At 32.7% G+C, this 14,986-nt stretch overlaps 1 non-coding gene across 1 annotated transcript; it reads right to left on the bottom strand.

Moving 5' to 3' along the window:
• Positions 1-2,541: 2,541 nt before the first annotated feature.
• LOC123391239 lies at positions 2,542-2,648 on the bottom strand. Its single transcript, XR_006605868.1, has one exon. It is a non-coding gene; the product is annotated as a U6 spliceosomal RNA (small nuclear RNA).
• Between the last annotated feature and the right edge of the window lie 12,338 nt (positions 2,649-14,986).

Genomic DNA, 14,986 nt, shown 5'->3' with positions numbered 1-14,986 from the left:
TCAATGAAGAAAAACTGAGTACTTTTCTGCTGAGGTCAGGAACACGGCAGGGATATCCGTTATCACCACTGCTATTCAACATCGTACTAAAAGTCCTAGCCTCAGCAATCAGACAACAAAAAGAAACTAAAGGCATCCAAATTTTGCCAAATTGGCAAAAGAGAAGTCAAACTATCACTGTTTGCATATGATATGATACTGTATGTGGAAAACTTAAAGGAATCTGCTATAACTTGCATAGGAATTCTGTAAAGTGTCAGGATATAAAATCAATGCACAGAAATTGGTTGCATTTTTTTTATACCAACAATACAGAAGAAATAGAAATTAAGGAGTGAATCTCACTTACAATTGCACCCAAAACCCTAAGATACCTAGGAATAAACCTAACCAAAGAGACAAAGAATCTATACTTAGAAAACTCTAAAGTACTCATGAAAGAAATTGAAGAAGACACAAAGAAATGGAAAAATGTTCCATGCTCCTGTATTGGAAGAACAAATATTGTGAACATGTCTATGCTACCTAAAGCAATCTACACATTTAATGCAATCCCTATCAAAATCCCATCCATTTTTTTCAAAGAAATGGGACAAATAATCCTAAAATTTTTATGGAACCAGAAAATACCTCGAATAGCCAGAGGAATATTGAAAAAGAAAGCCAAAGTTGTTGGCATCACAATTCCAGACTTCAAGCTCTATTATAAAGTTGTCATCATTAAGATAGTAGGGAACTGTCACAAAAACAGACATATATCAATGGAACAGAATAGAAAGCCCAGAAATACACCCTCAACTCTATGGTCAACTAATCTTCAACAAAGCAGGAAGGAATGTCCAATGGAAAAAAGACAGCCTCTTCAACAAATGGTGTTGGGAAAATTGAACAGCCACATGCAGAAAAATGAAATTGGACCATTACCTTACACCATACATGAAAATAGACTGGAAATGGATGAAGAAGCATAATGTGAGAAAGGAATCCATCAAAATCCTTGAGGAGAGAACAGGTAGCAACCTCTTTGACCTCAGCAGCAGCAACTTCTTCCTAGGAACATCGAAAAAGGCAAGGGAAGCAAGGGCAAAAATGAACTATTGGGATTTCATCAGATCAAAAAGCTTTTGCGCAGCAAAGGAAACAGTTAACAAAGCCAAAAGATAACTGTCAGAATGGGAGAAGATATTTGCAAATGACATACCAGATAAAGGGCCAGTGTCCAAAATCTATAAAGTGCTTATCAAACTCAACACCCTAAGAACAAATAATCCAATGAAGAAATGGGCAGAGGACATGAACAGACATTTCTGCAAAGAATACATACAAATGGCCAACAGACACATGAAAAAATGCTCCACATCACTCGGCATCAGGGAAATACAAATCAAAACCAGAATGAGATACTACCTCACACCTTTCAGAATGGCTAAAATGAACAAGTCAGTAAATGACAGATGCTGGCGAGGATGTGGAGAAAGGGGAACCCTCCTACACTGTACATGGGAATGCAAGCTGGGGCAACCACTCTGGAAAACAGCGTGGAGGTTTCTCAAAAAGCTGAAAATAGAACTACCCTATGACCCAGTGATTGTATGACTGGGTATATACCCTAAAGATACAAACGTGGCATTCTGAAGGGGCACATGCACCCGAATGTTTATAGCAGCAATGTCCACAATAGTTAAACTATGGAAAGAACCTAAATGTCCTTCAACAGATGAATCAATAAATAAGATGTGGTATATATGTACAATGTAATACTATGCAGCCATCAAAAGAAACGAAATCCTGCTATTTGTGATGATGTGGATGGAACGAGAGGGTATTATGCTTGGCAAAATAAATCAATCTGAGAAAGACAACTATCATATGACCTCCCTGATATGATGAAGTGGAGATGCAACATAGGTGGTTTGGGGGGTATGAAAAGAAAAATAAAAGAAGATGGGATTGGGAGGGAGACAAACCATAAAAGACTGAATCTCACAAAACAGACTGAGGGTTGCTGGGGGGAGGTGTGTTGGGAGAGGGTGGTGGGGGTATGGACACTGGGGAGGGTATGTGCTATGGTGAGTGCTGTGAAATGTGTAAACCTGGTGATTCACAGACCTATACCCCTAGGGATAAAAACACATTATATGTTTATAAAATAATTTAAAAAATAATTTAAAAAAATCCATTTTAAAAAAACCACATATTGCAAGCCCAGAGCTAATCTCATATTCAATCAAAAAAGTTTGAAAGTTTTCCCCTTAAAGATCAGAAACAAGACAAGTGTGTCCACTTTCACTACTCTCATTTGACATAGTACTGGATGTCCTATCCTAGCCAGAGAAACAAGGAGCACAAAAAAATAAAAGACTCCAAAAAAAAAAAAAAAAAAAGGAAGAAGCAAAATTTTCTTTTTTTGGATAACATGAACTTACATGTAAAAAAATCCTAAAAACTTCACAAAAAAAATTTGAATAAACAAATTTAGTAAAGCTGTCAAATACAAGATCAATATATAAAAGACAACAATTTTGTTTTGTTTCGTTTTTTTTAAATATGGAATGCTTCCCAGTTTTTCATGTCATCCTTGTTCAGTGATCACGCTAATCTTCTCTGCATCATTCCAATTTTAGTATATGTGCTGCCAAAGTAAGCACAAGACAGGAGCATTTTAACACTCTAATGATGAACTATCTGAAAAAATAAAGAAAACAATCTAATTCACAATAGCATCAAAAATAATAAAATACTTAGGAAAAGATTTAACTAAGAAGATGAAAGATCTGTAGCCCATAAACTATGACATTGATAAAGAAATTGAAGGAGACACAAATGGAAAGATAGCCCATATTTATGAATGGTAAGAATTAAGCTTGTTAAAATGTCCATACTACCGAAAACCATCTGTAAATTCAATTCCTATCAAAAATCCAATGTTAGAGGCACCTGGGTGGCTCAGTGGGTTAAGCCACTGCCTTCGGCTTGGGTCATGATCCCAGGGTCCTGGGATCGAGCCCTGCATCAGGCTCTCTGCTCAGCAGGGAGCCTGCTCCCTCTTCTCTCTCTGCCTGCCTCTCTGCCTGCTTGTCATCTCTCTCTGTCAAATAAATAAATAAATAATCTTTTTAAAAAATTCAAATATTATTTTTTTACAGAAGTAAGTAAAGAATCCTAAAATTTATATGAGCCCATAAAAGACAACAAATAATCAAAGCAGTTCTGAGAAAGAATGAAGAAGAGAAATTACACTTCTTGATTTGAACTATACTACAAAGCCCTCATGGTCAAAACAATAAACTATACTGGCATAAAAACAGACCAATAAACAAGTAGAACAGAATTCAGTGTCCAGAAATAAATCCTTTCATACAGTCACCTAATATTTGACAGGGGCCAACATATGTAATGGCTAAAGATAGTCTGTTCAATAAATGATATTTAAAACTGAATAGTCACATAAAACAGTATGAAACTGGAAACTTATATCACTCATAAATCTTAACTTGAAATAGATTAAAGACTTAAATGTGATGCATGAAACTAAATTTGCTAAAGGAAAACATAGGAAAAATTCTCCTTGATATTGGTCTTGCCAATAGTTTTTTGGATACTAATCCAAAAACACAAGCAAAAATAAATAAATAAATAAATGGTATTACATCAAACTAAAGTTTCTGCATTGCCAAAAAAAAAAAAAAGAGAGAGAGAATGAAAACACAATCCACAGAATGGAAGAAAATACTTACAAATCTTATATCTGAAAGGAGGTTAATAACCAACAGATACAAATAGAAAAAAAATATATAATTTAAAAAATAGCAAAAGGATCTCAATAGACCTTTTTTTCAAAAAAGTAATATAAATGACCAACAGGAGCATTAAAAAGGGCTCAACGTAAAAATTCAGGGCAAAGTCATTATGCTGTTGTTGTTGTTGTTTACCTCTGAAAAACACAGCAAGATATTACTACCTATTAGAATATGTACTACCAAAAAATTAAAACTAACAAATTTTGGTAAATATTGGGGAAAATGGGGAACTTATGCACTGTGATAGGGATATAAATTTGTATGGAAAACAGTATGGAGATTATTCATATTATTAAAAGTAAAATTACCATATGATTCAGTAATCCCACTTCTAGGTATATATCTAAAGGAAACAAAGTCACTATTTGAAGACATATCTGCACTCTTATGTTCATTATAAAATTATTAACTCTAAGCAAGTGATGGGAATAACTTCAGTATCCATTAATGGATGAATGAATAAAATAAGTATGGTAAATATATACTATGGAATACTACTTAACCAGGAAAAATTAAGAAATACTGCCATTTACAACAGCATGGATGGATGGATCTTGAAGGTATTATACTAAGTGAAATATTTCAAAGATTTTATATTTTTTTAAATTTATGTATTATGATATCCCTTACATACAGAATCTGAAGAAAAAGCAAACTAATGGAAACTTAGAGTTGAGTTGACAAGGGGTGAACCTGGGGTGGAGTAAGGTGGTCAAAGGGTACAAACTTGCAACTATAATATGAAAAAGTTCTGGGGATCTAATGTACAGCATGATAATCATAGTTAATAATATATACATACTTTTTTATTGTGCTTCCCTTTATTAAACTTTGCATATATCACATTCTTACAAGTTGAAAGTTTATAGCAATCTTGTATAAAATAGGTCTGCTGCCACCATTTTTCTAACAACATTTGTTCATTTTGTGTTTCTCTGTCACATGTTGGTAATTCTTGCAATATTTCAAGTTTTTTCATTATTATTGTATTTGTTATGGTGATCTGTGACCCACTGAAAACTCAGAACTAGTTTAGTTAAGGTATATACATTGTTTTTCTTTAAAGACATAATGCTTTTGAACAGTACAGTATAGTGTTTATTTTTTATATGCACTGGGAAACATAATTTTTTATATGCACTGGGAAACAAAAAAATAATAATAATAATTTGACTTAGTTTATTGAGATAATCACTTTATTGAGGTGGTCTGGAACAAAACCCACAAGACCTCTGAAGTTTATCTCTACTGTACTATATACATAAAAGTTGCTAAGAGAGTAGATCTTAAAATTCCTTACGATACATGCATAAAAAACAGTGGCAACTATATGAGATAGTAGATGTATTAACATTTTTATGTAGGTTATATTGCAATACAGATGTATACCGATTTATCAAATTGTACAAAATTTACACAATGTTAAAAGTTTGCAATGTTATAAGAAATCATTTCTTAAATTTACAAATTATAATATGTTGATTATTTTTCAATAAAGCTCGAAAAAACTTTTTGTAGAATTAATCTATTTTTCAAAAAAGGAAGTAAGGAAGTAGAAACTGCAACTAACTCTGAAATAATAGAATATAAAATCCATTTTAGTTATATACGCTGTGACAAAAACTATTACTTTGTTTACAATGAAGGAATACTTATGAAGCATGAAGGATGGCCTATAAATAAGGCTGAAAGAGCTCAGTTTTAAGGTTTAAATTTAAAATCTTCTTTTGAAATACTAAACTGACCACCCAGTTTTCCAAACATAAATGTCTTTACTGCATGAATTTATTTCATACAACTCTATAATCTAGTTTTATAAGAAAGCAGCATGCAAATTTTGGATAAGACAGACTTGCTTAAGTTTCTTTATGTTGAACAGTAAAGGATACTTCCCTAAAAATAAATAGAAGAAAAATCAGCATATTTATTATGATAATTATTATTCATAATAAGATTCATATTGAATTAGGGAATACATATCCTCAGAGGGGGTAAAGTAAAATGAAGTTTATTTTGGTAAATGTGTCTATGAATAGTCAATACAATGCCTCAATATAAATGAATATTACCATTTTGAACAACTTAATTACTATTATTAGAATTATTATAAGTATAAAAATAGCTATCATTTTAGCATGGAATATGAGACTCTCATGCTCCATGCTTCATTACATCCACACAACAACTCTGCATAATAAGTATTATCATCACCATTTCATGGGTGAAAAAACTGAGGCTATCACATTTAGATAACTGGTTTATGATTACATGGCTAGTAAAGATGCATCACACTAATTTAGGCTTTATGATTTCAGAATTGTACTCTTTCTACTGCACATTCTATTACTCTGTAAATACTTGGCTTGTTTTCATTTAGTTCTTTAATTTTATTCATGTGGTGATGGCTTAAAGCTTCATTTAAAGGAAGCTTAAAAAATTCATTTAACCAAAAGCTCCCAAGAATTAAAAATGTCATGGATCTAATGTAGACATGGATATCCTTAGTTAATGGGTAACTATATATTTTCCACTCTAGTGAGATAACAATCAGAGTATTTTTCTAAATTTTAGTCTCTGAGTGTTAAAAAGGACTTTGTTAAAATAGAAATATTTAGACAAAGGTGATCAAAAGTCTAGATCAGGCCACCTTAAGATAAATATTAGGAAACTGAGGAAACAAATGGAGATTTGAACACTGAGCTATGATATAATGAATGGTTTAAAGTATTTAGTAGAGTATAGAAAAGCCCTTTAAAGCCTAGTCTTAGCCTAGCATTGCAGCTTCTGGGATACCTGTCTATCTATCATCTATCTATCTATCATCTATCTACTTATCTATCTATATATAAATTTGAAAACTTTTTTAACTTAAAGATTTTTTGAAATAGAACATAATAAGCACCATAGAAGATCTGCTTATGATAACAACCTAGCCCCTCCTCCAAGTTAGTTAATATTTAATGTATAAAGTAGTCAGCCAGTGCAAATATACCACTACTGATCTGCCGTTATTATGAATAACGTTATGAAATAACTATAATCATCTGTTTGCATATCCTGGTGAAAATATTTATTCAGTTCCATGTTGTATTTCTAGGAATGGACCAAATTTTGTTTTTTATTTTTAAGTTTTCTAAATATTGTCCAACTTACCTCAAATGGTTTTATTATGGGCACTGTCATTCTTTCACATTCTTGCAAGACATTTTTACTGTTGCCCAATATGGTAAGTGTGTAATAGTATGCCATTCTAGGTTTTAATTTATATTTAATTTAATTTAATTTAATAATTCCAGATTCATAATAAAGATAAACAGTTTTTATATATGAGTGGCCGTTTGGATTACCCTTTCTGTAAAGTACATCCTCAAATCTTTTGATATCTTAACATTGTGTCATACTGACTTCTTTAATAGTAGATTTTCTGAATGAACTTTTAGCTGTGTAGGTCTTCTCTATTTTATTTTGAACTTGTTTTCATTTCAAAATCTTTATATTTATTTTTATAATCTGCTTTTATTTTGCTTTGTCTATTATCTATCTATCTATCTATCTATCTATCATTTGCAAGCAAGAGAGAGCGAGCGAGTGAGAGCGCAGGGAGGGATAGAAAAAGAAGGGAAAAGAATCTTAAGCAGGCTCCAGGCTCAGCACAGAGCCCAACTCTGGGCTCTATTTCACAACCCTGACATCATGACCTGACCTAAAATAAAAGAAGTAAAATAAAATTAAGGTGTTAAAAAAAAAGAAAAAAGAATTGGAGGTTTAATTAAGTGAGCCACCCAGGCACCCCTGTGGTATCTTAAATTAGCTTTCATATCTTTAAAGTTCTAGAGCATCCATTTGGTTCATTTATAAAATCTTTCTCAATATCATTTTTAGTTTCAGTTTTTTGTTCAATTTGCTGCCCCTCTCATTTATTTGAGCAGAGTAATCAAGCCATTTTACAATCTTTATTGATCATTTTAATATCATAGTTAATCCCATTTTGTCTATCAAATCTTGTTAATGGTTTTTCTTAGTGTGCTTTGTTACAGTTTGCTATGTTCAAGACATTATATTTGAAACTCTTATTGAGTAGGGATAATTAAGAGCTATAATAATGGTATGGTCCTCCTTGGCAGGATTTTCTCTTATATCTGAGACTCTACAAGACAATCATACTCCAAATTCAGTGATTGACTTTCTCAGTTTACACAGAAGGCAAGGTAGGCTATAGTCTTATTTCTGCTTCTCCTTGTGCTTTGGGGATCTCAACTTAAATTTGGGTTATACCAAAGTCTTCAAATTTGATTGCTGCTGGATTTTGAATTTTGTTTCTCTAGTATCAAGAGTCTATTAAAAACACAGCTCAGTGTGTTTTAGCAGTTTCAGATGCTCTCATAGCTAAAATGGCTTCAGGGCATATATCTCTAGGCTCTCATTGTATTTCGTATTTTGGCCCAGTAATCCCTCACTTGTTTTTATAATCATTCTGATATTTTTAACTTTAAAAGCTATTTTGTCTGGATTTTTAGTTGTCCTTAAATAGGAGTTTTTAGATCACCATTACTAATAGCAACAACAAATATACATGAAAATATCTGCAGTAGTTTATCACATCTTTATGTCTTTGAACTTCCATAAACTGAGGCATCCTTCTCTAATCACTTAAGCAAACTCCAATTTACCCTTTAAAACAACACAAGAATTGCTTCATTTAAGAACATGTTCAGGGATGACTCTTCCCCACTGTTCTTACCAACATTCCCACACACTCTTTGCTACCCACACCTTGTTTATGATCTTTCATTAGGTATATCAGCGTCACCAGAATTTTGCTCTATTGTATTTTTGTCCTTTAGAGTTTTAATTAAATATTAATTCCATAGAAAGTCTGTCCCTTTTCTTTCAAACCTGGATTAGTTATTTCTTCTCATTCTTTGTCAGAAGTTACTTTATTAGAGAAACTTACAGCTGTATTGTGACTTTGGAGCCTTTACAGTTTTTTGACTGGAAAAATCACCCATCCCTGAGATCTTTACGCAGCTTCATAGCTGATATTATTCAGAAATCTGTTCAAAACAGACTTTTTCAGGGAGGCCTTTTCAGACCACGCAGTTAAAAAACCTCTTCTCAATCACTGCTCTTTTTAAAATGGGCTTATTTAGTTCAAATATGCATCACTATTAAAGAAAAACCAGTACGATTTCTTTTTTAAGTTGGCTTACCTATTATCTATCTCTCCCATTAAAATCATTCCTCTGGGCTGGGGTTTTGTTGTGCTCATCTTAGGCCAGGCACTCAATAAATTGTCTCTGAATGATTGAATTGTTTGACTCCCTTGCTAGATTCTCAACTTCATGAGGCCAAGGATTGTTCTATTCAGTCCTTCTTTATCCTCAATGTCTGTTATATTGCAGTCACTTACGTGACTAATGGGAAAAATCACAGAAAGAAAGAGTTAAAATTACATAAAAACCCTGTAGGTTCAATAACACAAAGCTTTCTAAAATTATTTAGCCCAGGAATTGAATACTGGCTGCCCTTTTGATTATTTTTTAAATGATATTGAATTTAATTTAAATGGAAATACTTGAATGGTAGAATAATTAAAAAATTATAAAAGCAACTTGTTCCTTAAAGTAAGAATTATATAAGGCATCTCTTCTAGAAGCAAAATTTTCAAATGTCAAACATCTGAAAGCATAGAAGGAGAAGTAAGAGTGTGAATTGTACTTCAATGCTCTTTTCTTTATATTCAGCAAACAGCTTCATTCACACCTTTCCAATTTTTTCAACTCTTTTGACAAAGCCTTCAGAGGAGTTACTGCTGATGACAACCATTACAGCCTAACAGGAGAAATTTTATAAAGAAAAATAATAGCATGTTTTTCCCAAATTGTTAAGGATATGGTGAAACTCTGTCGGATTCAAAGGAGGAATGTGCAATTCCACATATATAATTATATAATAATAACTTATTTTAATAGTGGCTTTGCAATTTTTCAGATATATCCACTTACTGAAACCACTAACAAATAAACAAAAACAAATTAACAGGGGTTCGAGACAGGAATTATCTAATCTAAAAATAGCACATGTTCACAGAATACACAACACATATCTCAAGTACTACTATAGGTTTCAAGTAATAGTCAAAACAATAGTAAAAATGATTCAGACCCTACCAGTCAAATCATAAATGGGACCTTAACTGTAAATCCTTATCTTTAGATCAAAGCAGGTAAATGGATGCTGAAGATACGTTATAGAACTAATATGTTGTAGAACTCCTCTGAAATGAGTCATTTATTCCATCACTTTTTCTGCACAGCTGCCTGACCCATGTTTTGGTTCCTGGAAATAGTTGCTACCCTGTCATACTTCTTAAAAGCACATATATTGATAACTCTACTCATTTCTCCATTTCTCTGTGACTGTCACTGTGTTAAAATGTGGAGTCAGCTGACTCGCTTGTGGTGGTAACTTGTAGAAATAATAAAGTAGATGAGTTTGCAAAGTATTTTGTTCTTTCTAAAAATGCAAAAACCAAATTACGTTGAAATCATAAGAGGTGTTTCAGGGAGAGCTGTAGGATGTGGTTTCTTCTGTAATACACAGATATTAGCTCCGACACATATTTAAACTCTCCTCTAGGAGCAACCTTAGTGGTAAAGCAAGAAGATAAACAGATGTATACACACCCTGGCACAAAATTATCACTTATGTTTGGCTTCCTAGTCTTCTCGTGTTACTTATTTATCTTAACTTCTCTCTGAAATCAGGGAACACGGAATCTCAATCAGTTGACATTTTTCTACTGAATTACCCAATAGTCTGATCATACCCCTAAGACTTTTTTAAATTATTTCACTCATAATCCCAAATCTGCTTTGCCTCCTCAGCTCAGTATACTGTAATTTGATTTCAAAATGAGGACAGTTGTCAGTAATGCCACATTCATTAATCTATTTTACAATTCCATGTACTTAGAACTATGAAAATATGTTAATAACATCCATTCCAATAAGCCACCCTAAATTTATTATCATGAAACAAGGCCTCAAGAAAGAGAATTCAAAATCATCCATGTATTTGCAATTTATTGCAATAAAACCTTTATCAATAGACTTCCCTGTGCTCATGGTGGTCAAATTGCTGGTGAAAACCAGCCAGATCTATTACAAGCTTTCTCATGGCTTCTAGGTAACCCAAGTGAGCCTTTATTGATACTGGGAAGAGATAAAGCAGGGAAGGGATAAACAGTGATGTAAGAATTGGCTAGACAAAAGTAATGACTCTCATTACGAAGTGAGTATTTTAAAGCAAAAGAGCATGTTGGGAATATTGTTTTATAAAATAGTGATATTTATTATTAACTTTTAAAAATTCAATTAGTTAACATATAGTGTACCATTAGTTTCAAATGTAGATTTCAGTTATTCATTCATAGCATATAATAGCTAACGCTCAGTACTTACTGTTATAGCTTCTTGAAAGCAGAATTTTAACCCACTGAGCCACCCAGGCGCCCTTGAAAGCAGAATTTTAGATCATATTTTCTGATTACTTCCATGTATTACAACACTTTTCTGCTAGCAACCTTCAAAACATACTGTTTGTTAGAGGAATTTCTTTAATAATAAATAAATAAGAATTTATTTAAATTTATAAATATATAAAATAAATAGGAATTTATTTAAATTTATTTAAATATTGCACGCTGTTACATTGTTCAAAAATAAGGTGATGATATTATAGCCATTAGTTGGTAGCACTGATATATCACTTTCTTTTTACTTCTCAGTGCATTCTCTTTACACAAAATAGATATATATTTTAAAATAATCTGAATCTGTGGCAAACTTTTAAAAAACCCTAAAAAGAAAAGTTTATCATTTTAAGTAATCTCAATTATATTCCTCAATTGTGATAGTATATCCTTCTATTTAGGCCAGATATTGTATGAGGGATTTGAAGAGACATACTTATCTAAATTTCACTTTTCTCATCTGCAAAATGCTGATCATGATCTTACAATAAAATACACTTACAATTTTTTGATGAAAATTTATTTATTTATTTATTTATTTATTTATTTGTTTGTTTTAAGATTTTATTTATTTATCAGAGAGAGAGGGCGAGAAAGCAAGCACAGGCAGACAGAATGGCAGGCAGAGGCAGAGGGAGAAGCAGGCTCCCGGCCGAGCAAGGAGCCCGATGCGGCACTCGATCCCAGGACTCTGGGATCATGACCTGAGCCGAAGGCAGCTGCTTAACCAACTGAACCACCCAGGCGTCCCTTTTGATGAAAATTTAATCTGTATAAACAATATATTTGCTGTAATGCATGGTTCATGGAAAACATCTTATTTAATTATAAGCAACAACAGTATTAGAAATTAAGTAAATGTGTCTATAATTTTTAAAGTTTTAACACATAATTCCAGTGCTTTGCCTTATTTTCTCAAATCCCTTTACCATTTTCACTGACAGAGTCAAATGTACTTTTTCTACTAGTAGCCAGCTCTTTGTCTTTTGTCAGAAAGATGCCGTTGTGAATTATTTATAATAGAGATATTAGCAATAATAATAATAATAATAAATAGCAATGAAAATGTTAAAAACAGTTTTCTTAACTAATTAGGGTTCTTAGACATCAATTAGAGGAACCATCTCTCGCAAGCAAATTAATCTGCAAAACATTCCCAGAATTAACAAGTCAGTCAGATACAGGGTTGTCCGTAGACTGAAAGGTGAAGCAAAAGGACTAGGTTTGTCAAATAGGTAAGGACAGTGAAAAAAATGATCAAATTTTTGGGCAAAATAAATTCTTAGGTGTCCTTTCAATGGAGTCCTGGGCATTATGCAGCAGAAACTCTGGAGATTATCTCAATCCATTGGAGTCACACCGTTTATTAGCTTGCTATTGACAAAGTTATTTACAAACTGTAGAGCAAGAGATTATAATGTAGAAAACTGATGGTAATGCACAAGATTCTTGTTAAAAATAATGCAAGTTAATGATGTTTCATTAGGAAACATAAATTCTATAACCCAAATTATGGGCCCAGAGCACTTCTGCTGCACAACTCTGCTTATATCCCAAATTACCATGTAACTAGTTTTAATATCTGCTTCTCTTATTAATTTTTGAATAAAAATTCTTAACACAAGTATTTTATAATTGTGTGATAATCATGCATTTAATTTATTGGAGAACAAAACACACTTTAGCATAACTATGTTCGTTCACAGAACCAGCCTTGATAACACACTTCTATATGTTAGAAATGATATAATAAATGTAGAATATTGGGCACTTGTTTGGTATTCTTTGCCATGTTTTGCAGTATCTAAAAAGAGATCAGTGAACTTGGACTGGAGTTAGTAGACATGGAAGAAAATAAAATATTACAGAGAAGAATACTCTGTGGTTCACAACCTAAATGGGCTGGGATTCCCATCATTTGGATCCCTGTAGCTTGACAAAAGTCAATTAAATTTTTGTATCTCCAATTAAAGTTTATTTCCCCGTACTTTTTCAAACATCTCTTGTAAAGTATTGTTTCCCAGAAAAAAGGGATTTTGCACATGTATCTGCCTTTGTCTCTGGTCATGATCTCAGTCAGGATCCTGGGATCGAGCCTCATATCAGGCTTCCTGCTCATTAGGGAGTATACTTCTCAGTCTCTCTCTGCAGCTACCTCCCCCTGCCCCACTCATGCTCTCTCTCTCTCTCAAATAAATAAATACAATCTTTAATTTTTTAATTAAAAATAAGATAAATAAAATAAAATAAGAAGTCTGGTCTTACTGCCCCATTTAGCTCCTTTTTTTTTTTTTTTTTGAGTTATATTGAAAGCAGCATGAGAGAACATGAGGCTCTCAAACTTAAAAAAAAAAAAGGAAAAAATTGAGTTTTGTTAGGATTTATGATCTTGTCTGCTAGACCAAAATTTTGGCTTTGTTAACATGTGAAAATTAACAAAAGAGAATAAGATAGAATTCTAATAATTTTTGTAGAAATTAAAAATTTCCTCCAACCCAATTACATACAGACCCATTAAGTAAATTCATTCCAATGTCCCAAACCAACCTTTTCTAATAGTAATGCATCTGTGTAAACAGGGTCAACCCAAGGAATATATAAATATTATTATTTTTTTCCTGTCTCTTCCACAGTCACATCTGGGTATATTGGTAGCAAGCCAATTATCTATCTTATAAGACATGATATCATAAGGAAGGGTATTCTGTCCATTTGGAACGACTGAAAATCATTGTAATTTTATCTTGGTGCAGTCACTTGAGATGGCACAGTGTGGGTTATGAATATTTTTTCTTTTTTACTGGGAAGAAGAGATTATAGAGATATTGGTTATCCAAGAGAGACTGACAGGTGTTGATAGTTGCCAGGTCAATATCCATCTACTTTTTCCTTTAATATCAGAAAGCACTGAGGGATTGACAACAAGGAAACTTAAAACAACATCAAATATTTTATTGTCTCTTTTCTAGTTACATTGTAACCATATGACAAAGTATCAGTCATACAAGATATCATTCTCTTTTACCTCTATCTTTGTGCCAGAAATGTGGGCTTAATAGTGAGAACTCCAACAGCAATTTTTGCAACTGTGAATAAAAAGCCATGAAAACCTCTAATATAGTTCACTTGACTTTCTTAAGACTCTGAACCAACACCAGAAAACACTCTCTGTAGTCTTCTTGTTAAATGAAAAAATATGGTTAAACCACTGTATCTGCCTTTGTCTCTGGCAGTAGACTGTCTTTGACAGTCTACTACATACAGCAAAATGTAAATCTTAATTGAAATATGTCCTCTCAGCTGTGCTTAAGCAACTGAGTCCTGAGCTTTTCAGGTTTTCAGTCTGAAAGAGTACACCTCTGGTACTCTGAAAGGGAAGAGAAAGGACACCCTGTTCTCCATATAAACTAAAGAAGAGAAATCTGTGCATTTAAGTGGGCCATATAAAATTTATCAAGCAATTATCTCCTAACTCTTTCCTATCCAAATTACCTGATATGCTCTCCCTACTCCTTTATTCCACGTTACTGCCTTTTCCAGGATTCTGTATCACATCACAACATGTCTTCTGTTATTTCCTTCTTGCAAGCTAGTTTTGTTTTCTCCATCTAAAAAAAATTAACAATCATTGTGTATTTCAATTCCCATTTTC

The sequence above is a fragment of the Mustela putorius genome, unplaced genomic scaffold (genome assembly GCF_011764305.1).
Source record: "Mustela putorius furo isolate JIRA1106 unplaced genomic scaffold, ASM1176430v1.1 tig00000083_pilon_pilon_pilon, whole genome shotgun sequence".
Lineage (NCBI taxonomy): Eukaryota > Metazoa > Chordata > Mammalia > Carnivora > Mustelidae > Mustela > Mustela putorius.
Note: the sequence above shows the minus strand (reverse complement) of the source record. Positions and strands in the feature narration are given on the sequence as shown.